At 36.2% G+C, this 25,019-nt stretch overlaps 1 protein-coding gene across 1 annotated transcript in view; it reads left to right on the top strand.

Annotated features, from left to right (window-relative positions):
• BMPR1B (bone morphogenetic protein receptor type 1B) overlaps positions 1-25,019 on the top strand; it is a 348,243-nt gene that overhangs the window by 139,446 nt on the left and 183,778 nt on the right. The window contains exon 2 of the mRNA XM_031469174.2: positions 13,901-14,002. The gene's annotated coding sequence lies outside the window, so the exon portion shown is untranslated. The remainder of the gene's footprint in view (positions 1-13,900; positions 14,003-25,019) is intronic.

The raw sequence follows: 25,019 nt of genomic DNA, 5'->3' as shown, positions 1-25,019 counted from the left end.
ACCTAGTCCTCTACTACCTGAATTTGAAAAAAGGACATTTGGTGGCATTTTGCTTCATTTAGATGTAAATTTATTCTTGTTCACCCCACCATAATCTTTAAAAACAGTCTATAAAAAAGGGCAGAGGCAAAAGTCTCAGATTATAGGATCAGAATGTGTCCCAGACTTGATTGGGGTTGGGGTGGGGCGTGGACTATTTGCCTACCTCTGCAGCATTCATTTGCCACCTTCTTTCCTACCAATAAATAGTTTGCTTCTGAATATCCATGAATTTCCAGGAGAGCAGACTTTTACCTTCTGCATATAATTTAGATCAAGACAATCAAGGTATTTCATTTTTCTGGCTCTAGTGATGCTTGTAGGGTGAATATGTGACCTAGGCCGTTTCAGTCAAACTGAATCACAGAGCTTTGTTTTAGCATTTTAGAACAACAGTGCTTTCTTTCTTTCTTTGTGAACTTGGGGAATGGGAGTATTTTGCCTCGGGAGTTGCTAGTCCCAGTGTTAGAATAATGGGTTAAGATGGTATAGTTGAGAAATGGGTCCCTGGTTATTTCATTGAACTGTTTCATCAAGCCTTACCTGAAGCTCATTCTGCTTCACAACTTTTCAGTTATGGGGACCAGTAAATCTCCTTCACGTGTAACTTAGCTTGAATAAATCATTGCCAGCAAAAGAATTTTGGCTGATACATGAAAGCCTTTGTACTTTTGCCTAGACCTCCCTAATTTAGTTTACTTTCCTAGAAGCAAACTTTCCGATCTGTTTAGACATGAGTTCCTTCACCTATTAAATGCAGAGTTTGTATCGAACTGTCCAAAATATCCATTGGATCACTTTTTCTCCCTTCTTCCATGTAGTGGAAGTTGAATCTGTTAGGTCAGAAATTTGTCACCCTCTCTCTTCTTATTTAGACCTATCCTGCTGCAGTCCGGACTCTAGGAGTGTGGATTCCTTCAGTACCATACATAGAATAGCATAAATGTCATATACTTTTGGTCAATTTTACAATGTATGATTACTTCTTTCCATTTTTACCCAAGCAATAAATACTTTATAGACACACAAGCTTAGGGAAAGAGAAGGACGTAAGAACGATGAAGCATGAATGTTTTCCTGTTAATCTATAATTAAGAAACAGCAGATGACTACAGGGAAAGCTAAGAATTAATGATTCCAAAGATAACCAGTCTGTCCCAATATAAATCAGTTGATTTTGCTGTTTTTTTTTTTTTTTAATAACACGCTGGCTCCCTAACCTAGCCAGCTATATCCTAAATGTTGTCAATAGTTAAAATAATTATTTGAGAATAGTATCATGGATCAGCTCAAAACTTGAACCTAGTGTTAGAGAGACAACTTAGATGCCTTAGGGATACTATAAGTCCAGGTCAAATTATCATGTAAAGGAAAGCACAGAAATGCATTGAAACTTGGACATGGTACTAGGGGAATATTAATAGAATTTGGATGTTCATAAGGACTTTAACACTGTTCAAGAAGATAAGACGAAGAACCAAGTAGATTTTTAAAGCCGAATGGTTGATTGTGGTGGAGGAGTGGTATTAGTGGGAATTAACATTTATTGAATTGTGCCAAACAGTGACAGGTCCAATGAAGGCTTTATATGAATTCAGTGAATGGTAATTTGTAGCAATGTAATTTCATGAAGCAAAGATCTCTTGCAAGGCACAATTTTTTCTTTTTTTCTTATTTTTTAATGACATTTTGTTATGTGTGACTCAGTGATGAATGACTTTGTAAAATAGGTGTGTTCCTCCAGATTGCACTGTGGGACATTTAATTATTTTTCTTCTGAACAAATGTTTTATAGATTTTGCAAAATTTGTACCAAATTCTTCTTGGTCTTAGCCATAAACATCATTGTATTTAGACCTATATTGCTGTACTTCTTCTGTTATGCTTGCTAACTAGATTTTAGCAATGAGTTTTCCTGCATTTTAAGATACTACTTAAATTAAAAATGTTAAATTCTACAGTTTTTCTTTAAGGCCAACCAAAATTTTAGCCTAGAGGAGTTTGCCCTGCAGTTCAGATGCATCTGCTATTTTGAGTGGATGCTCCGGGGACCTGTCTTATTTTGTTTCTCTCAAGAACACCTTGTTAAATTTGGTGATCATGTCCAAAGTCAGCAATGCATGCTGTTTCATGAGTTATTTGGCTATACATTGAGTTGCATTTTTTAAAGTTGTCACTATTTTCATTGAATCTTAGTGTTATATTGATTTATAGCTTGTGTGTATGTGTGTGTGTGTGTGTGTGTGAGAGATGGCTACATTTGCTTTTTGCATTTAAAAAAATAGTTACAATAGTACCTTTGAATGGTGTTCATAAGGTGAAAATCTAGTAGATAAAGTTTAGAAAACAAATGACCTCAAATTAACTTGGGTGTTGGCTTTTAAAAAACATTTTAATTTAAAGCATTTTATTTTATTTTTGAAACTTAGTAAAACGATAATTTTCCCAGTGGTAGAATGATCAGAGTTACTTTGAACAAGATAGTTCCTCTTTCAAAATTAACCTGATATTTACTTTATTTGCTTGAAAGTTATTTGTATATAATTTATTCATCCAAAGTTCTTAAGGTTCATTGACAATAACTGGTAAACTGGGATGATCTGCGCACAACCAGTGCAAGTCCCAGTCTTAGTGCACAAGAAAGGGGTAATAAAAGCTGTGGTGGACAGAGCAGTTCATTCACTCCTTGATGGATTGCTTTGCTTCCAGACCTGCATTAATGCATTAACATTTTCAACTGCATTCTGCAAATACTGACAGTATTACTATAATCAGATCATTAGGTGCCTCTAGATGAGAAATAGCTGTGACACGTTTTCTGTCCCTCATGGAGCCAATGGATTACTGGTGGCAAAATGTAAAAGCAAAACCAAGCAATATTCAGGACATACATAGAAACCATACAAGACACAGGTGTTCCATGGGGGCATGGTCAGAGGTAGATTGGGAAAAATAAAATTATGCAGGAACTGATGTTTTACCACTGAAACATCAAGCAGCCTTCCTGGGGAGGGGGATTGGGAGAAAGCAGCATTCCGTGGGCAGAAATGGCAAGAGTAAAGATAGGGAAGTACGACTAGGAAACTGCAGAGAAATGAAGTTTCAGAATAGTAAGCCTTGAAGAAAACTGTCCTGTAATGTATCTGAAATGCCAGGGCAAGGATTGCTCACTTAATTTGCTGCTTAAAGGGGGACTACTCAGGGCTGAAAAAGTCACTTGGAACTGGGCTTTGTGCTGAGCAGTTGGACCTCTGCTTAGGAAGAACTGGCTTGCATTGGGAAGTTGCACACGTAGTGAAAAACCGAGCTGCGTCATGGCAGAGGTAATGGAAAGAAAGGCAAAATTCCTGACATACTGAATATGTGGAGTCCGTTGTATTTGGTGCATACTTGGATATAGAGGATGAGGAAGACTGGTGTTAAGGATGACTCCAAAGGTTGAGGCTGAGCTGCTCTGGAATGTTGGCTGTTTTATTAATAGAAGTTGAGAAGTCAAAGAAGGAGCTGTTTGTGGGGAGAAAATGTAGGAATTAGATGGACTTCACATGCGCTTTTTTCCCATAGCTCTGGCAGAAATAGTCTCATCTGACAGTTAAACGCATGTGTGGGTTTTATTTTTTATATTAGTATCTGCAAGTCATTCTAATTTGTATGTGAAATTCTTTTATAAATTTCTTAGATTTGAAGTTATATACAAAAACTTGTATCACTGTGCGTGATAGCAGACCAATTACATTTTTTTACATCTTTATTTAAAAAAAAATTTTTAGAGGTATAGTTGATTTACAGTGTTGTGTTTCTGGTGCACAGCAAAGTGATTCAGTTATACATATACATGTATATACAAGACTAGATGGGTCTACCTCTTGCTGTGTTGTGCAAATGAAGTGAAAGGCCTGAATTTTTTCCTAAAAGTTCTACAACGAGAAGATAATATTGTTGGCCAGATGCTGTGGAAAACAAATAGCTGGCTAGGACTACTTTCTTTTTTTACTGTATAAGTTTCAGGTGCACAGCATTATAATTCGACATCTGTACACATTACAAGGTGATCACCTCCACAAGTATAGTCACCACCCATCACCATATAGTTGAACTTCTGTACCCATTTCACTTACCCTAGGCACTATTCCCTTTTTGCTACAGATATTAAAACATGTTTAGGAAGATGTATAAAACAGGGTTCTTGCTTTTGCTTTTTGATCTTTGGTTCATACCAGATATTTTACCTGCTTCTATCTTTATAAGCACTTTTATGCACCAATGTTATTTACAAACAATAACATGCAATTCTTTAGTTTCTATAAGCTCCTAGAACTCATTGAAATGTTCAATGGGTAATATACGCAGACAAGTGAACTCATAATAAATACTTCCTGTACTGCCATTAATATTTAACAATAATCAATTGAACATTGAGTTGGGTAACTTTATTTAAAGTCTCATGGAATCTATGGCATGATTAAGTTTGATGTAATATTTGTATTTTATAAGTTTTACACTTGACATACGGACATATCTTGAAGTTATTGCCGAGTTCAGTTCCAGACTACTGCAATAAAGTGAATATTGAAATAAAGTGAGTCACATGACATTTTTGGTTTCCCAGTGCATATAAAAGTTATGTTTATTATGCTGCAGTTAAGCATGCAATAGCATTGTGTCTAGAAAACAATATATATATCTTAAATTTAAAAATATTTTATTGCTAAAGCATATTAATCATCATCTGAACCTTCAGCGAATCATAATCTTTTTGCCGGTGAAGGGTCTTGTCTTGATGTTGATGGCTGCTGACTTATTGGAATGGTAGTTGCTAAAGGCTGGGGTGGCTGTGGCAATTTCTTAAAATATGACAATAGTGAAGTTTGCCACATTGGTTGATCTTTCATGAGTGATTTCTCTGTAGCATGCAATGCTGTTTGATAGCACTTTAGATACAATAGAAGTTCTTTCAAAATTGAAGTCTGTCCTCTCAACCCTGTCACTGCTTTATCAATGAAGTTTATGTAGTATCTAAATCCTATGTTGTTGTTTCAATAGTCTTCACAGCATCTTCACCAGGAATAGATTCTGTTTCAAGAAACCACTTTTATTACTCATCAGTAAGAAGCAACTCCTCATCCATTAAAGGTTCATCATGAGATTTCAGCAATTCAGTCACATCTTCAGGCTCCACTTCTAATTCTAGTTCTCTTGATGTTTCTACCACATCTGCAGTTCCTTCCTCCACTGAAGTCTTGAGCCCTTCAAACTCATTCATGAGGGTTGGATTCAGCTCCTTCCAAACTCCTGTTAATGTTGACATTTTGACCTCTTCCCGTGAATCACAAATGTTCTTAATGGCATCTAGAATAGTGAATCCTTTCCAGAGGGTTTTCAGTTGACTATGCCCAGATCCATCAGGGAATCACTATCTATGGCAGCTTTTAGCATTATGAAATATATTTCTTGAATAAGACTTGAAAGTCAAAATGACTCAATGATCCATGGCCTGCAGAATGGATGTTGTGTTGGCAGGCATGGAGACACCATGAATCTTATTCTGCATCTCCATCAGAGATCTTAGATGATGGTGCATTGCCAGTGAGCAATTATATTTTGAAAGCACTCTTTTTTTTTTTTTTAATGGTAGGTCAGTCTTGAGTAGGCTTGAAATATGCAGTAAACCATGTTGCAAGCAGATGTGTTGTCATTTGGGCTTTGTTCCATTTATGAAGCACAGGCAGAATAGATTTAGTGTAACTTTTAAGGCCCTAGAATTTTTGGAATGGTAAACAAGCATTGGCTTCAACTTAAAGTCACCACTTGCATTAGCCCCTACCAAGAGAGTCAGCCTGTCTTCTGAAGCTCCGAAGCCAGACATTGACTTCTCTTCTCTAGCTATGAAAGTCTTTAATGGTGTCTTCTTCCAATAGAAGGCTGTTTGGTTTATATTGAAAATCTGTTTTGTGTAGCCACTTTCATTAATGGGATCTTAGCTAGATTTTCTGGATAACTTACTGCAGCTTCTACATTAGCACCTACTGCTTCACCTTGCACCTTTATGTTATGAAGATAGTTTATTTCCTTAAACCTCATGAACCAACCTCTGCCAGCATCAGACTTTTTTCTGCAGCTTCCTCTGCTTTCAGGATTCATAGAATTGAAGAGACTTAGGACCTTACTCTGGGTTAGGTTTGGCTTAAGGGACTGTTGTGGCTGGTTTGATCTTTACCCAGACCACGCAAACTTTCTCCATATCAGCAATAAGACTGTTTTGTTTTCTTATCATTTGTGTGTTTACTGGAGTAGCACCTTTAATTTTCTGTAAGAACTTTCCCTTTGCATTCACAACTTGGCTGTTTGGCACAAGAGGCCTAGCTTTCAACCTACCTTGGGTTTCAACATGCCTTCTTTAGTAAGCTTAATCATGTCCCCCTTTTGATTTAAAGTGAGAGACTTGCAACTCTTCCCTTCATTTGAACACTTAGGGGCCATTGTAGGGTTTTTAATAGGCCTAATTTCAATACTGTGCCTCAGAGATGAGGGAGATCTAAAGAGAGACAGCAATGGGAGAACGGTCAGTTGGTGGAGCAGTCAGAGCCCACAGCACACTGATTAAGTTTGCTGTCTTACATGGGTTTAGTTCATGGTGCCCCAAAACAATTATAATAGTAAATCAAAGATCACTCATCACAGATCACTCTAAAAATTTAATAATAAAATGAAAGAGTTTGAAATATTGCAAGAATTACCAACCTGTGACAAAGAGACATGAAGTGAGCAAATGCTGCTGGAAAAATGGCTCTGATAGGGTTACTCAACACCAGATTGCCTTCATTAAAAAATAGCATCTGTGAATCACAATAAAGCAAAGTGCAGTAAAATGAGATATGCCTGTATTTTCCAAATGTTTTAGGTGTAAAGTGATTTTTTTTTTATTCCCTTAAGACTCATTTAAAAAAACAAAAATGATTTATGACACAACTCACTGAATAGTTTTTATAACACACATACTTAAAATCAACCAAAGCCAGTGCCTCCTAACAATTCCAGCTTCCTTCAACTGAGGAACATGAAACTTGGCTAAGGTGATGGTTTAAGAGATTCCCAAATAATCAGTGAGTGTCCTAGAGCACTTCTCTGACTTCCCACTGAGGTTTCAGTTGTAGTCAAAACCATCGTTAAACATTTGTTTGGAATTGCTTGGGCGATTGTGGCATATTTTAAAATTTTGAGCAGGGTGACATGCAGTGGGAAAGTGTGAATTAGGATCAGTTGGAACATTTAATAAGTTCCAGAAACTATGCAATTTTCTGTTTTCACATCATATTTACTCTTCAGTAACTTTTGAATCACTCTGTTATCTCACTGTGGAAACTGTCTTTGCAAAGGTCATGAATGACCTCTTTTGTTGCAAAATCTATTGGCCTCGTTTTAGTCTTTTTGCTGTATCTCAGGATCATTTGACACTTAGGTGTTACCTTCTCAAAACTCTGTACTGTGCACTCTCCTGATTCACTTCTGAGCACCTGTGCTGCTGCTTCTGTTCCCTTTGCAGGTTTCTCCACCTCTTCTGCTTCCCCAGTTCTTGCTTCCAGGAGTGCATGCTGAGGCTGTCTTCCTGGCTGTCCGTCTCTCGTGGTTCACTTTCTACACTTCCATGACTTCATGTGCCAGTATTAATGCTGATGGCTCTCATATTCATGTCCCTAGAATGAGTCTCTTCCACACACACCAGACTCTCTTGCATGATTTCTGCAGATCCCCACTTGGAATGGGGTTTCTCAGTTATCAACAAAGTGATTTCCTTGAATGTTTGCATCAAGTAAACACATGCCCTGACCAGATTTGCTTCTCTTTCTGTGTTTTCTGTAGTAGTAAACATCACCATTATCCTCCCTGTTGCCAAAACCAGAAACTGAGGAATTGTCTGTGAAATCTTGACTGCTCTGTTTCCTCAACTCAGTTTTTAAATCCTGCCTGTTCTGTTTCCTTAATACTTGTTAAATATGTCTACTGTTCTTTATTTTGAATACAGAGTTACAGCCTTAGTTTAGGACTCCATCACTTCTCACCCGAATCACCATAACTGTCTCTTTACTGGTCTCCCTGCAGCCAGTCTTGCTCCTTCCATTCTAGTGTACTTTATAGTCACAGTGACTTTTCTGAAACTTACCCTAGTGGTTCCTGAGAATGAAGTACAAAGTCTTCAGCATGGCATATGAGACTCTCGAATATATGGTACTGCTTAAACCTTCGGATCTCATATTTCATTGTGTGTTCTGTGCTGAACCTGTTACACCATAGCTCAGATCTGCCCTGTTCCCTGCTGTTCCAGGTGAGCCCTCTGTCTCTTCCTTGCGTTCCCGTGGTACACAGTGTTTAAGACAATGTATTGCAACCATTTGTTTTCTTATTCTTTGTTAAACTTTCTTTTAGTATTGATAGATAAGGACTGTGGCTTTTTTCCTTATATACTTACTGAATAAGTGTTTAGCATATGTCTAGTAGATATACAGTAAGAATGTTGAATGGATTAATGAGTAACCAAACTAAGATCAATAAAACCTGCTTTCTACTCTCAAGTACCTCATCGCCTAGTGAGAAGTTTTACAAGTACAGATAATTTTAAAAAGCCATCAACAATCAATTACAATATAGTGTGGTGTAAGCTATTAAAAGTCATGTTTTCAAGTAGGAAGTGATTAAATGAGAATGACTCAAGGGACTGTCTCTTGAGGATATATGATAGAATTAAACAAATTTTCATGGCGTTCAACCATGTTTCTTTGAAGTGAGGTCTTATAGTAACACTTAGGGTATTCAGAGTACTTTACAAAACGTTCTTTATTGACTCTTTAAAACTTTACTGAGTCTTTTGTTTTGTCAGTTTTATGAGGACTCAACAAAAGTGAGGCAGGATGTGTTAAGCTCCTAGACATCTTGCTTGGTTAGCTAGGAGGCGTGAGGATCGTAGCTTATTTTTCTTTTCCTTTCTGAAACTACTACAATAATTTCTGTTATCTAATAAGATTTCAGTGACTTTATGCTTTAGAGTTAACTCTCTAATTACAAGAAATATAGTGGGGTTTGAGTGTGTTACTTTTATGATTCCCCAGATTTAAAAATGCCATCATGACATGATTTTCCTCATAATAATGGAATAAAATATTGTTGAAAAAATTAATGACCCCTTCTGACTTTTAAAGTTTTAAATGATGTGGGTCATGGACTTGTGTATTGCTTGGAGTAGGCTACACTGTGAATGTTAACCCTGTGATTGCAAGGGCAGGGTCTGTTTAGTTGGTTTCCAGATCATGTCCTTCAGGACTCGGGTTCTAGGGACATCTAAGGAGCCCTGTGTGGAAGGTGAGGAGCACGGGGGCAGGCTGTGGGTGAAGTTCTGTAGCCCTTCCTGCATCTTCCACGCTTCTGTTACATCACTTGCTTTTATCTGCTATCTATTGGCCTTTCTTTGTGAAAGATATTCTTTAAGTGGGGAAAGATATTCTTTAAGCGGGGGGGAGCAGACTTCAAAAATACCTCAAGCCATTGATTGGTTAAATCGTTGCAAGTATTCGAGGAAATCACCTTGGTGACAGTTGAGAAAATCCATGAAAATGGAAAATGTACAACATTTCCTTCACTAACTGCTCTTTCTGTGTGTCATCTGCAGTAGCATCCCGAGAGACAGTGAGGGAGAGCTGTACGCTGAGAAGAGCTAGGCGAGCAGTGTGTCCTGTCTCATCTGTTTTCCATCAGAGACTTTCAGTCACCATGTGGTATTTCCATTGTCTGGTCTTTAGAACCTGTGAACCGGGGCCTGACTAGGTTTAGAGGGATCTTGAGGTGGAAATTTTGGGGATGGTGAGAAACAGAATTTTAATGCTTCTTGAGACCAAGGGAAAGGGTTGCTGATCTTGCCAGTTTCATGGTGTTCACATCATAAGGCTAAATACTTTATGCCAAGAAGCTTAAGGGTCAGGTCAGAGTTTTATAGATTTTGGCCAAAAGCAGTTCCAAAAGAAAAGTAAATGTTTAACGGGGCTGACCATTGCCCAAACTTATTCTTCCATTCTTTTTGTCCCTTACTTCTCTCCCCTGCCCCAAATAGGGTTAGCCTAGGTGCAAAATCCAGGTCACTACCATAGTAACCACACAAATAGAGCACAAAGGAGGGCTGTTTGCTTTAACTTCATAATGATGGAAAGAGAACTACACAAGGAGAGGCTTAGAGGCAACATAGATGATGGTATAAAAATGTGTCTATAAGAGATAGATTGGAATGGACTTTGTCCATAAAAATTTTGTATCTTAAGAATCTAGGGAGTAACTGCATCTTTTTAAACACTTTAAAAAGTTGGCAGTGTTGATTCAAAGTGCTACTTAAAGACTCACTTTCAAAATGACATTTTTTGGGGGAAACTAACTGTCAATTTGAAGAATGGGATTCTTTTCAGCAGAGCTTGTAAAAATATCCATTGCCATATGTGAGGCAGGTTTAGGGTAGTTTATCATAAATAGATGAATTTGTCAAATAAATAAACACACACCCATTTTTGGCTGCAGAGAAGAAATTCCAAGCCCATAGATAAAGAAATATTGTGAGTTTCTGCAGCACGTCTCACAACTAAGATATTTCGTTGATACACATATTAAGAGCAAACAGTTTAAGAAGGGATTAATCATACCTGATTAGTATTAATCACACCAGAGATAGTATTAGAGATTATCAAGCTTTGTGGACCTGGTTGGAGTTGGGGTCTTAGGAAGTGGTTGAGGAGAACACCACTCAGAAGGGTATGACAGATCCTTTGTTCCACTGATGACTTACATAAGGAACATTACCTTGAATAGCCACAACTTCACTTGGCTGAAGCGATTGTGGTAGCTACTGTAGCTGTGTTTCTAATTATAAAAGTAATATATGTTCATAATTAGAATTGTATTTAGTTCTACTACCCTAAGATAACCTCTCTGAACACGTTGATGTATCTTTTTTCTTTTGTTGTAGGACTGTGCATATTATATACAAAAGAAGAAAACAATACTTTTATGTAGTGTGCATGTATATATTAAAATTGGAATCTAGCTATACATATAGTTTTTGTATAGGTTTTATAAACTGCATTTTTATTTCCATTATTTAACAATTCATTGTGTGCCTGCCATAACCTAGGGATTTTTCTGTCCCATTAAATTTTCCTTGAAATCATGACATTCAATAACTTCTTGATATTTCACTATATCACAACTTATTTAAATATCTTCTTATTGCTGGGCACTTACATTGTTTCAGCTTTTTAATATTAAATTGCTATCTTTTTATCTCGAATTCTTTTCTATTTCAGTATTTCTGATTATTTCCTGAAGAAAAAGTCCAAGAAATGAAACTATGTTTTAATAATCCTCAACTTAATGACACTGTTTGGGGAGAATTATATGAGCCCAAGCTTTTATGGAGCCCAAACAATAAGATATTCAGGAGAAAATGAAAGACATAGTGACTTACCTTCTCAGCAGCCCAGCATACTGGTTGGGTTTTAAATGGCCTAGACCTTAGCATCACTTTAGTGTAGGTGTATCAAGGTTCTTACATAGTGTGGTTGCCCAGTGTATAACAGATACTTGTTATGACAGATGGTGTCATTGTAAACTGAGTTACTCATTTCTCATTACTGTTCTCAGACAAATCTGAACACCCAATTCTTATGCATAAAACTGCTTTTAAAGCCTAATATCTTACACACATCTAGGTCCTTGATGCTGTAAAATCAACTTCACTGTACCATGACCCCACTGAATAAAAGAGAAGGAAAAATTAAGAGAAAAGACAATTCCTGCACAGTGCAAAGGTATTCATTCTGTTGTGCTGTATGATAGCCAACAGATTTTTATTTTACTGTTGAATTTCGAACTATGTCTGGTATGTAGTTCTTTTAGCTACACCTTGCAGTAGCTAATGGATATAAGGTGAAAGATAACTGATAGTTCTCGCTCTTCCTCCCCTCCTCTCTTTCTCCCCCTCTGTGTGTTTGTGTCTCATGTCTGCTTCTTCAAATATGTGATTTGGTTCATTTCAGTCATTTGTAGCATCCACAAATATTTAGTCAAGTACTTAATCTTCCCATGAAATGCTTCGGAGAGTCGTCACATGAAATCATTGGTTTCTCTTCAGTGCTAAGTCATGGCAAATTATCATCTTTTTTTAGGTTGATTTTGTAGAGTGTTAAATGCTATTTAAATTTCACTTAGATATGAAGCCATTTATTTTTCTCCTAATCACTTAAAATAGCAAGAACTAATCAACTGGAGTTTTTCTCCCTTTTGTAAATACATCAGTCTACCCCTGACTCACGTGCGTGTTTCTGCCTTTAGGTCAGTGGGAACTTTTCCCAGCCATGTTTTCTTTTTCCCCTTCGTTCCTAATTTCTCTCAGGAACAAATGGCAGCACAGTTAAGCATGAGAAACTTGTTGCTGAAGGTGCTAACCTAAACATCAGTGCCAGGATATGGCTGAGACTTAATAGACTAATTAATTTGTCTACTGCACCTCTGACCTGGGAATTGCGTACAATGGGCTGCATGTACATATAGAGCTGAGAGTCAGGGATCCAGAGTAGAGAAAATGCAGCTTTTGTGTGCTTTATACATCGACATAAGTTAGTACTGGGTTCTTTCAGAAAATAGATTTTGAAAATGGAACTTTATCTCATCACATGTGTTAGAAGTAAGATACTGCAAGATTCAGTGTGCCTTTTTGTTTGTTTTCTTCTTTTACATTTTATAGGAGTGCTAAACAACACCCTCCCATTATTTGATCCCAATATGCTACTGACCTCCAGTAGAGACCAATTATATAGACTACCTACCACAGTTTCTGTGTTATCTATTCCAGCGTAATACGCTCACATGACAACCACAGTCATCCTTAGAAAAAAATAGGAGCTTGAAGCTTGAATGACATTTTAAAAAGTGTTTTTGCTATGAATTCCTGACTGCTATTTATGCTTCTATCAGTCAGAAGATTAATTTTCTTTTGTATTCCTTTTCTCCCTTCTTCATTTTAGAGACGGTTTAAATATACTTTAAGAACAGTTAACATTTGACTGCCACTGAATTCTCATGGCACTGAATAAAAGCTGAAATCGGTATTAGCCTGTCAGTGTAGGGGTTATGCATATCTGGGTCTTGTGAACTCATAGAGGTACCAAATAAACCCTTTTCTGTTAGGAATTTATTTAGAGCAGGGTTTTAATATTTTGATAGTTAGTGGGTTTGGCAGCATTTATTAGGCCACCAAATGTCTGTTTAGCACATGGCAGGCATTCTGCTAGACCCGGCTGATGAAGTGGTGAACAAGACTGGTGGTTCCCGGCTCTGCTGAGGCTCACAGTCCAGTAGCAAGAGTCCTATACAAAGTAAACCCTAAGAGTAGTAATGGAAGTCGACAAGGCTGCTTGTTATGTACCCAGTGAAACATCAGGGAGATGCTATTGCAGCCAAAGTATTTAGGGGACAGCTTTCTGGGAGGCATTATGAGAGCTGGAAATTAAACGATGAGATGGTAGCCTTTGGGGAGATGCTGTTCTTTTTCAGTTATTGGCAGTCACTTTACCTGAAAGACCAGGCAAGATGTCATATACTTCTCAGTACATGCGTAGTGCATGGATACAGTAAGATGTTTGGTGGATATTAGCATGAACAGAATAAATAGATATTGGCATAGGATTTGAGGGGAAAATGCTTTACCTTTCTGAAGTTATGTTGCTTCTAGTAGTGGAGTGAATGATTTAGGCTTTGTGTGCGTTCTGTTGTTAAAATGTAATATGAGCCTCACACTGAATTTTTTTTCTTGCAATTATTTATTTTACAGGCTTCCGAGCGGTCAAGAGAGTGAATGTGTCTGAAGTGGATGTACTGTGCATAAAACATCAAGAACATTCTATGCTACACTTACCAGCAGCCTATTTATCTGGTTGGTATCTAAAGCAACTCAGATTGACCATGATATACACATCATGGTTAATAAAAACATTGATTTTAAGGGAAAAACCATTCAATGATTTTTGCATGTCGGGTTGTATAGACGCAATTCATTTCTGTCCAACCGGGTCACATAAAGGTTAGCTAAGGTGTTAAAGCAGTAATTTGAAATCTGGGCTGGGGTGTGAAGGGGAGTTCTAGTGAAGGCAAGATGTCAAGTGGTGTAGAGGCCACAGTGATGGCAGACTTTATTTACTGCCTTCAGTGAATTTTATTTGTACCCATTTTCAAAAGAAAACCTGATGAACAGGTATGTTTGCAGTCCCTTCACTTTGACAGGTTGAGGGTGGGCAGGGGAGATGGAATTCTGTTATCTCTCAACATTTAGCGTTTGAAAGACATTCCAAGATCAGTAGATAGATAAACATGGTTTCCAGTTTAGGCTTTAAAATGTTAATCTTGACCTGTTTCTTCTTGTTTATACACTGAGAACTGCAATTTTAAAGGTAGAAAAAAATACTTAATTTATTCACAAAGTAAGAATGGATTCGACTTTCAGCAAAGATTCATGTTAAGTGTTGATGTTGCACTGAGTCTCTCCTTGGCTAGCCTCTCTTCTCAGTTTGTTTTCACCCACACCTATACTTTCAATTATCAGGATTCCATTCCCCGCATCCATTATCTCAGATCCTCAGTATTTCTCAGCTATACTCTAAAATAGCTTCCTAACATCTGTCTTCTCTTCCCCTTTCCAAGCTGTCTACCATTGCATCAGCAGAAGGGACATCTGATCCTACCACTCTCTCTCCCATGACCCCTAATGCCTATGGGATTATGTCCTGCAGCATATAGGGTCCTTCAACTTGGTCAAATTCTGACCTGCCATTCTATCCTTGTTACTTGTCGCTACCCTTTCTGTACCTACACTTCTAGCCTGTGAATTGTCTGTGCTTCCTCAGTTCATGTGCTTGCTCATTCATTCATGGTTCTGTTCCTTTGCACTTGATGTTTCCTCTTTCTTGGATGTCATTCCTACCTCCTCTTGTTTGCGTGGAAAATTTTTACTTATCCTTCATAATCCTATTTAAAAGAGATATTTCTTTCTCTGTGATACTTCACCTGGCAGAGTGAGGTACTGTTTTTCTGTCTTCCCATAATGCCTTGACTGCATCTCTAATTTGATTCTCAGTATAAATGTTTTCATGGCTCTCTCACAGTGCTCTGTTAACAAAACCTTTATGGACAGACTGCCTTCTGTTTTCTGCTCTATCCCCAGCCCTCAACACATTAACTACTAGTGACTGAGTTGTCATGCATTGGAGGAATAAACTGATAACCTGCTGTGTTTTAGCACCATGCTGTATATATTGGAAGAAAAATTAAAAGGATATGTTTTAGTTCCTGTTTTCAGTAAGGCTGTGATCTTACTTGGTGGACAAGAGTTAAACACATGAAATAATTAGGGAACAGAAAGCATAATATGCAAGTGAATTATTTACATTTTAAAAGTTTAATATATACGCATACACAATACACATGGTGCTTTGGGGGAAGGGCAAAGATCAAGTTTAAATCATGAGATAAGCTTCTTGGACTAGATAAAAGTTCTGAGCAATAGTGAGGGAGGTGAGGTTGAAATGTGGTCTGAGGCATGAGTAGAGTTGTGGTTATTGTATTGATGAGTCCTTACCGTATGTATGTTTTGCTTAGCTTATTTTTTATTAAATCTTAGATAGCTTATATAGCTTTACTCTAAAGGCAGATGTTTAATATTTTTATTTTATAAAGGACCAAAAATCAAATAGAAATTAGAACAATGAATGAATGTTGAGGTGGATGCTGGGTTTGGGTTAGAAAGAGGTCCATCCATGTAAATCGGACTCTGGACAGAATATGTCCTAAATGCAGATGCCCAAGTAGAAAATGGAATGACTGACAATTAGAATAATCTTAGGATGACAGTGAGGTAAGACTGCTCTTTGGGTTCTAAACAGTAGTTGGAGATAGTATTTACTGGGCTCTCGGATGTTATAGCTAGAACTCTGTTCACCCTCACGGAGAAAATGAAACTCAGAGATAAAGAACAAAAACAAGCCAAATTCATTCGTTTACAGGTGAACAGTGAGACATGGTTTAAATTGAGTTGGGCATGACTGACTGATGGAAGAGAAACCATCTTTCTGGGGGGTCAAAAATGAGAAAACCAATGGGAATGTGCAGAAGTTTCACAAATTGAGCAGGTAACTGAGTAAGGCTACAAAGGCTGAAATCTTCAGTGACAATATGTATGGATACATTTCTCACTTGCATATTAATTCCTTGAGTACATTGAAGAGAATGCTGCCTCCGTCTAGGACAGGTAAGGCAGAAAGAATTTAGGGAGCTCAAAGCCATGTTGTTCCGCTTGGGTCCTGGGGTCCCTACATGGTCGTCACTTCTGCACTTTTCACAGTCTTCTGATGTGCGTTTTATAGATGAGGTCCAGATTTTTCAGCTGTGGTAGTCTAGTGGGAGAAACAGGAAGAAGTACTTGCACTCCATCTTGGTCCAGAATCACTTAGATTTTTAGAAGTTCTTATTGGGTCCTTGGAATTTAGTATTGGAATATGTTGAATTGACAGCTTTTCAAATGTCGGGAGGTAATAGCTTCAAGATGCTGTGGATTCTTAGGCACTAGAAGACAAACAAATAAATAATAGCCACACTTACCATGTAGTGTAAACCCTCTTTAAAAAAGTACATTATAATTTTCACAATACCCTATTTCTACCTCAACTCTATATGGAAGGGAAACTGGGGCAAAGAGGTTTTAGGGCTTCTCCCCAGACTCTGGACAATCTGATTGCATAATCTAAACTTTTAATCACTGTGTCTCCTTTACCATTTGACAAATAATTATTTTTTAGGACTCTGACATCCTAAATTGGGAATCACCAGCTTTCCGCAAAGGATTAAGGAAATTGCTGATGGAACCAGATACTTAAAGTGATACACTGAGAATTGTGTATGTGAGCCAAAAAGAACTACAACTACCAGTTTAAGTTTTTCCCATAGTTTTTCTCCTGTGCTCTAAAATAATTTTACAGATTTTATAATTAGGGAGTAACCAACACTGTGAGTTAAAACCAGGGTAATAACTAAACTCTTCAACCTAAAAGTAATAGTTCTTGACAGTATGGTGGTCTGTGATGTTATCTGGCTGTTATGAAAACTTAAAAACTACAATTTGAAAGTGACCTCTGGGTGCCCGCTGTTCTTGCACATTTGGAAATTTTCCTAGACCAGTGTAGTATGAGTTTCTCAACTTTGTCAAGTTTGTAAAATTCATAAACTTTGTTAAAGTCGGGTCCAAAGCAGACTAATAACTAACATTTGATACCAAGCCATAGCTTTATCTTCTCTTAATTTCTTGATTCTTCAGTCAGGTAGAAGTGGCATATTACTAACGCAATTTGGTAATACATACACAGCAACAAATCCCATTTGTTCTTTTCCAGTTCTTAGGGTTAGTGGTTATATTTTCTGATTTTTGTAATTTAATGTAACTCTTTCCAGATACTACCTAGGAAAATGTCTTGTTTTTGATTTGACACATTTTAAAGCCAAAACCTTTTTAGGATACTTTTGCTGTGTTTGAAGGAATCCAATAGTCGTGAAAGTACCTGGTGAATTTCAACAGCATTCTGGCTAGTCAGTGTGGTCAGTGCTTTAACTTGAATTGTTTGTTTTGAATCAGATACTGTTACAAATTAATCTAATACAGCCCCCCCCCTTTTTTTGTCTAGGAACTAAGCCAACAATACTAATGCATTTGGGGGTTATTATGATGATGATGTAAAAATCAAAACATGTATGAAATAACAAAGCAAGAATTGTTCAAGATACATACTCTGAGTCTGGTTAATTTTTCCATCTGACTTCTTATAAATTCAGGCTTCTGCAATATTGTGTATGATAATTTCAACATGTCATAGTTCCTGGTGATAAAAATTTCTGTAATATTGCCAGAGCTTTAAGATCTTAAAGTTTTTTTTTCTTTCTCATATTTGTTGAATATGTGAAGAAATAGTGTTTACTGAGTTGTACAATACATACAGGCTGACTTGATATGAGGCTACTGGATTGCTAGTCAACTTAGATCATTACTTACTTCAGCATTTCTTTACCATATCGTTAGCTGTGCACTAGAGCCACTGGCGTTCCTCTTTGACGTTGAACTGAATATGTTACCAAGCTCTGTTACTTCATTCTCTGTTGGCCTCCAGATTTCACTCCTGAAGTTGATTCTCACTTTCACAATCCTCTCCAAGGCTTTCATCCTCGAAGGACTGAATTTTGGCAGAGACTTTTAACTGATTGCTCTGCTTCTGTTTTTTCCCACCCCCTGCAGAAAAGTTATCTGAGTTTTGAGGTACGTGGTAGTAGGTACAATATAAGGATGCAGTAAATGCTTATTGATTGATTAGAAATGAGTTCTCAGAGGTAGAAAGTCAGGTACTTCATTTGAATGTTGAAACTTTAATGGTGAAGCTATATTTAATTTAATTTAATTTTTTTGGTTTGGTGAATAATCCTTTGAAATTCAATTAGATTCTGTCTTTATGTACCTTCTACATTTTAGTTGTGAAGTGTGCACCCTGGCTCTCCTATAGGTGATAAAAGAAAACAAAAATGCTGATTACTAACTCTGAGTAAATATTCAGTAGTTCAAAATAGTAATGTTAAAAGAAGTATTTTCTTTAATATTTTCCATTTTTATCTGTAAAATATATTTAGACATTTAAAAAAGTTAAAAATTATGGTGAAAGCAGGTGGTGTGGGAAACATAAACAAACAGAAGAAAGAAAAATCAGCATTTTATAGGATTTTTTCACGTATCTGTGAGATTGTTGACTTGGTAACGGTTCATTTGGGGGGAGCTTATTTTCAGTGGGTTGCTCTGTTTCCAAGAAGAAAAATAAAATGCTACTCTAACTCTAGTTTTTACATTTTCATAAAAGTCTTTTAGTAAATTTAAACTGTCCGAAAAGTGTGCAGTGAAAGTTGTGTGAACAGTCCCTTGCTTCTGTTGTTGTGCGTTTCAAACATCACTCATCTGTTTCCAACAGGTGTTCTGCCAGCTGTGCCCAAAACGTTTCAAATGATTTAAAATCTGTTTCCACACTTACCTTGTATAGTGGCTATTTACTGTAAGAGGAGTTCTCTGATTACAGAGTGCTCTGGCACAGGTGAAGGACTAGAAGACAGAAAAGTGAGTCTAGTATGAGGTCTACCTGCCTGTTGTTGCTTCAGCAGAAGGAAGAGGTGGGAGGACTAGGGTTGTGTTTTGTGTAGCACTGGTGCTGATAAATGGATTTTCCTCTTAGTCTTGTATGCTTTAGCATGTATATTTATCTTGTGGCAAGAAAGAATTTAAATGGAGTCAGAATAATTTTATTTTCACAATTGCTTGAAGATACAATGAAAAGTTTGAATTCTTAGAGGTTTTAGAGCTATGTGGTCTATTAAGATGGAGGAAAAGATCTATATTATACTGCTTTGATGAAGAAGTAAAAAATACATAAGGTCTTTTCTATCTGTAAAAATTATCTGATTAGTGATCATAAATGACTGGGAAATGTAAGAAATTTTGTGAATATATCACACCATGGTCAAGATATTAAGCAAACTTTAGAACTTCTGAATATTTATGCTTCATGCTACTAAGGTTAAACTATTCTTTCTTATTAAAGAAGTAAATAAACACATCTCAATGGCAGTAACTTAAATAAAGCCGTTTTCATGCTGATAATAGAGTTTGCCCTCAGCTATAAATAATCATGGTTGAAACATCTCATTTTCAAACTGCAGTTATATGTAACAGATACCATGTTTTAATGTCACCTTATAGCTGATATCAGATTTAACTGTTGCTGTCACTTTATTGCATACCATTACTGGACTGAATTCTAGTCTCACAGTGCAACTCCAAATATAAGCAGGTGTTAAGAATTTTGCCTGAGAGTTGCAGGCATAGAAGAGAGTAAGTATGTCCATGCAGATAAAATGGTCTTATCTGTAATGAAGAGAGTATGTTTGCATTTTATGGACAAAATAAAACTGATTTGGAGCTAGAGAAATATCTAATACTTCCTCCATATATTGTATCATGTTGAGGAACTGCTGTGATCTGAGGCACTGTGATGTTCGCAGTCAGCATACCTTCCACTCCCAAATTTTGGCTTTTCCCTATTGCAAGAAAATTAAAACAGCCAGACTCTCCATTCCAAAGAATATCCCAGTTTATGTAGTAGTCCAGTGTGGTGGTGAAAAGAGCTGGCCTTGGAGCCAGTCAGCTTGGATGTGAATTCTCGCTCTTCCATTTATGGCTTGTCTTCATCTCTAAATGAGGATAATACAGTACCCACCACATAGGTTTGTTTGACAGTGAATGAATTAATATGTGTTCAGTGCGTAGGACAGTGCCCTGCACCAAGCAAGTGTGGCCTAGTTGTCTGCATTCAGATGCTTGATCCTCCCGTGCCTGATGACTGTAGGTTGAGAAATGCTGTTGTGGGAAAGTAGAACTTCATATACCGTCGTTTCTCATGGTTTGCATTTTTAAAGTTAAGGAAATTGAAATTGAATGCTGTTAAATGACTTGTTCAAGATTAAACAAATACTTAGTGGCAGATTTGGAGCTAGAGTTTAGCCCTTTTTCAGTGTCTGGCATCTGCCCTGTTTTTATCTCAAGAGCATTCAAATAATTCTAATAATTATCTTACACATTTGATGTTCACAATTTCTCTTTTCTTTAATTTGGAATTTCACTGAAATAGTTTAAATGCTGCAAATATGTAGAGTATAAACTAATATTTATATATTTCTAAAATCACTTTAAAAATTCTCACTTGGAAAATGGTTTTCATGTATTGTTACACAAGAATACTAAAATAAGGAAACAAGACTCCTCTTCTGCATCTCCTCCCCCATCTGCCAGGGTCTGAAACTACTCAACATTCTGTGCCATAGCAAGTGATCGTAGTTTTTAAAATAAGAAGTAATCTGTTTAATAATGCATTATTGATTTGCAGTTCTCTGGAGACCAGGATTCAATTCATCACACTTCCTATGTAGAAATGTATCATAGCCAAAGAGACATTGTTTTATTTGTTTGGAGGAGCTTGTACAGTTTTCTTCAACAGCCTAATGATTTATATTGTAATTTTTGCAAAGCTTTGTGATTAACAAGAGGGTATCAGACAGTTAAATGGTGATGTTTGTACTTTTTGGGTAGTTCCATGGTAAGTGAAGCTTCCTGAAGGCAGAACTATAAATAGGCCCTAATTACCTGCCCTCCGTGATTTTTTTTTTTTTTTGTAGTGAACTTTTTACCTAATTGTAGAGCTCCATAATGTTTATGGTGCAACCTGTATACCTGCATTGACTGGGGAGATTGATTGGCTTGGCTGTCTGGGACATATAATAGATTACAGCCTTTTTCCGTGACATCATTATTATAATAGACTTCTTTGAGAATATGAACAGCAGCTGTGCACGTTTGTGAGTTTTACATTATGAACCATAACAACCTTTTCAGCTCTATACAAGTGATAGGGCAGCTTGATGCTTAACAAATGAGGCCAAACTCTGAGCTGTGAAACTGTTAACAGATCTAGTAATGACACGGGCCCCAAGTGTGGAACATTTCATGACAACTGGGGAAAATGGGCGACCGTCATTTAGCACGTTGGCTAAAGGTTTTCTTTACTTCTTATTCAGTGTGACTGCACAGAATCAATTAGAATTGAAGTTTGTGTCCATAGATGTAGCATCTCTTCAGTTGAATTTTATTTTGAAACTTTCAAATTTTCCAGCTTGTGAGTGTTCCATTTTCCAGCCTTTAAAAAGGAAAAACAAGAATTCCTGGTCCTTGAAGATCAAAAAAAAAAAAAATAAATAAAATGCTTTCTTTTACTATAAAGGTAGGAATCTAAGTTAATATGATGTGGGAAAAATATCTTGATTAAACAAATACATACTATTTAAGAGTAGGAAAATAAATGTATTTCTAATCTGTACAATACTAAAGCAAAAAAAAAAAAATCATTTTAGTAGAGAAACTTATTTAACTGTTGTAGGCCTACCTAAAAAGTTCTTTGTATATTGTGCCTTGTCAGACTTTTTCTTTTTGAATAATTTATTACTGTGATTTGCAGTGACAAATGGTATGCTGTCAATGTGTCTTTTTTGTAGTAAAAAAATTAACAAGGTAATAACTTGGAAATTATCTTTTTCTGGGATGTGTAAAATTATGTGTTGTATTTTAATTAAGAGATAAAAATTCCTGAGATGGGAACATTTTTAGAAGATTATCTTTTATAATTCCCTGTTTAGTTTAAATCTAGACTCTTGGAATAACAATGACCTCCAATTTACATTCACACCAACAGTGTAGGATGGTTCCTTTTTCTCCACACCCTCTCCAGCATTTATTATTTGTTGACTTTTAATTAATTAATTTTTATTTATTTCTGTTGAAGTACAGTCAGTTGCAATGTGTCAGTTCCTGATGTACAACACAATGTCCCAGTCATGCATATACATTTATTTGTAGACTTTTTAATTATGGCCATTCTGACTGGTATGAGGTGTTATTACCTCATTGTAGTTTTTGATTTGCATTTCCCTAATGATTAGTAATATTGAACATCTTTTCATGTATGTATATATATACATGGATGAATAAAATTGGTGCAGCCACTATGGAGAGCAATAGGGAGGTTCCTTAAAAAATTGAAAATAGACTTACCATATGATCCAGCAGTCCCACTCCTGGGCATATATCTGGAGAAAACTCTAATTCAAAAAGATACATGCACCCTGGTGTTCATAGCAGCACTATTTACAACAGCCAAGACATAGTAACAACCTAAATGTCCATCAACAAATGACTGTAGTTGTCATATATATATCCACCTACCATGGAATACTACTCAGCCATGAAAAATAAATAATGCCATTTGCTGGAACATGAGTGGACCTGGAGATCATCATATTTATTGAAGCAAGTTACACAAAGACAAATATCATATAATATCAGTTATATGTGGAATCTAAAAACAATCACATAAATGAACTTATTTATAAACCAGAAATAGTCTCACAGACATAGAAAACAAATTATGGGTAAGTCTATTTTCACTTGTTTAAGGAACCTTTATACTGTTTTGCATAATGGCTGCACCAAACTACATTTCCACCAACAGTGGGAATTTTAAAAAGTAGTATAGTCAATCATGAATAGTACACAGTAATAAAAGAACAAACTATTAATATATGCAATGATCTAGATGGATTCCAGATGATTATGTTGATAAAAAAAAATCCAACCTCAAAACTTACATGCTTTTATGATTAAATTTATGTAGCATTTTTGAAATGACAAAGTAATAAATGTTGAGAATAGGAAAAATAAAAATAAAAAACCAACAAACTATGATTACCAAAGGAGGAAGGGAGAGAGAAATTTGGAGTTTGGGATTAACATACACACACTACCATATATAAAATAGATAAACAACAAAGATCTAGTATATAGCACAGAGAACTATACTTAATATCTTGTAAAAGCTATAATAGAAAAAAACCTGAAAAAGAATATATATATACACATATAATTGAATCACTTACTGTACACCAGAAACTAACACAACATTGTAAATCAATTACACTTCAATTTTAAAAAGTTAAAAAATAGAATTTTTAAAAGAATAACAATAATCTCATAAATAGCCATGTACAGTCTTTGCTAAAAAAAAGTAAATACTGTCATGGAATATTGGTGAGTATATTTGAGTTATCTTTTAGGAATCTTTCGGCAACAAATGCTAATTTTTTAGATTGTTCTCATCACTACTTTTTTTGAATGAGGATTAGTTGTTTCTTGTTTTGCATTGAAAATGAGAGGAAAATTGTGGCTTTTAAAAGTGTCAGATCTTTGTCAGGGAATAGTAATTCTAAAGTTTCATCAGTTCTGCCATTGTGTTCATATATCACTTAGTTTGATGTGTGGGTTCATTTTTATGAGTGAGGCATTTAATACATTGAGGAAACAATTGCTCTGGGGAAAGCTATTATATGGCTTCTTATTAGAAGGTACTGGAGCAAATTTGAAATAAGCTACGTATAATTGATTTTTCAGTGGCAAGAATTGAAACTATAGTACATATATTTAAGAATCACCTAAAACTATGATAATTGAGTGAATTATGAATTTACAGTTTTTTAGCTTCAATCACTAAATTTTCCAGTCAAGCTAATAAGCCAGCATTAATTAAATATGCTGTCTCCTTTCAAATGCTTTATTTTGAGATTAAAGTTCATAGTTTATATCATGATATTCAGAAGTGCAGTTTCAGGAGAAGAACCTGACTTTAGTAACAATGATATGAAGTCATAATCTGTGTATTCTTATGATTAAATTTAGATTGATTGCTGTCAGTCAAAGATGGGAGATTTAATGGCATGTATATTGAATAAATCTGGGAAAAATTTTAAACACAGCATTTTCTAAATTTCTTTAACAAGTGTTTTTAGTTAAGAAAATTCCAGCTGTAACTTCTAGATGGGCTTAACACTACTTACATGCTTATCCGGTAGTGACGGTAGGTTTAACCATCTAGATAAAGTAAAACTGGTGTAAGATTGCTGAGTACTGGTATGAAATAAACTCATTTTAAAAAATAGTCACAGTTCTTCCCAGATACCTGCTGCTTTGACCTAACTAGTGGCTGTTACTCACGGGTGTTAATCCTTGTTCTATTAGATTGTAAGTTCCTTGAGGGCTGGATTCTTCCTTTACTTGTACCTCCCTGTGATTGGGCGTAGAGTAGGTATTTAATACAAACGTGTTAGCTGAAGTAATGCTCTTGTTCCCAAGCAGGATTTTGAAGTCAGGTTACATACCTTTGTATGATAGGACCCGCTGGACAAGTAGCCAAGGGTGGTGTAGTTGCTTTAATTTTCTG

This window comes from Camelus dromedarius, chromosome 1 (genome assembly GCF_036321535.1).
Source record: "Camelus dromedarius isolate mCamDro1 chromosome 1, mCamDro1.pat, whole genome shotgun sequence".
In the NCBI taxonomy this organism is placed as follows: domain Eukaryota; kingdom Metazoa; phylum Chordata; class Mammalia; order Artiodactyla; family Camelidae; genus Camelus; species Camelus dromedarius.
This window is presented reverse-complemented; position numbering and strand designations above follow the sequence as displayed.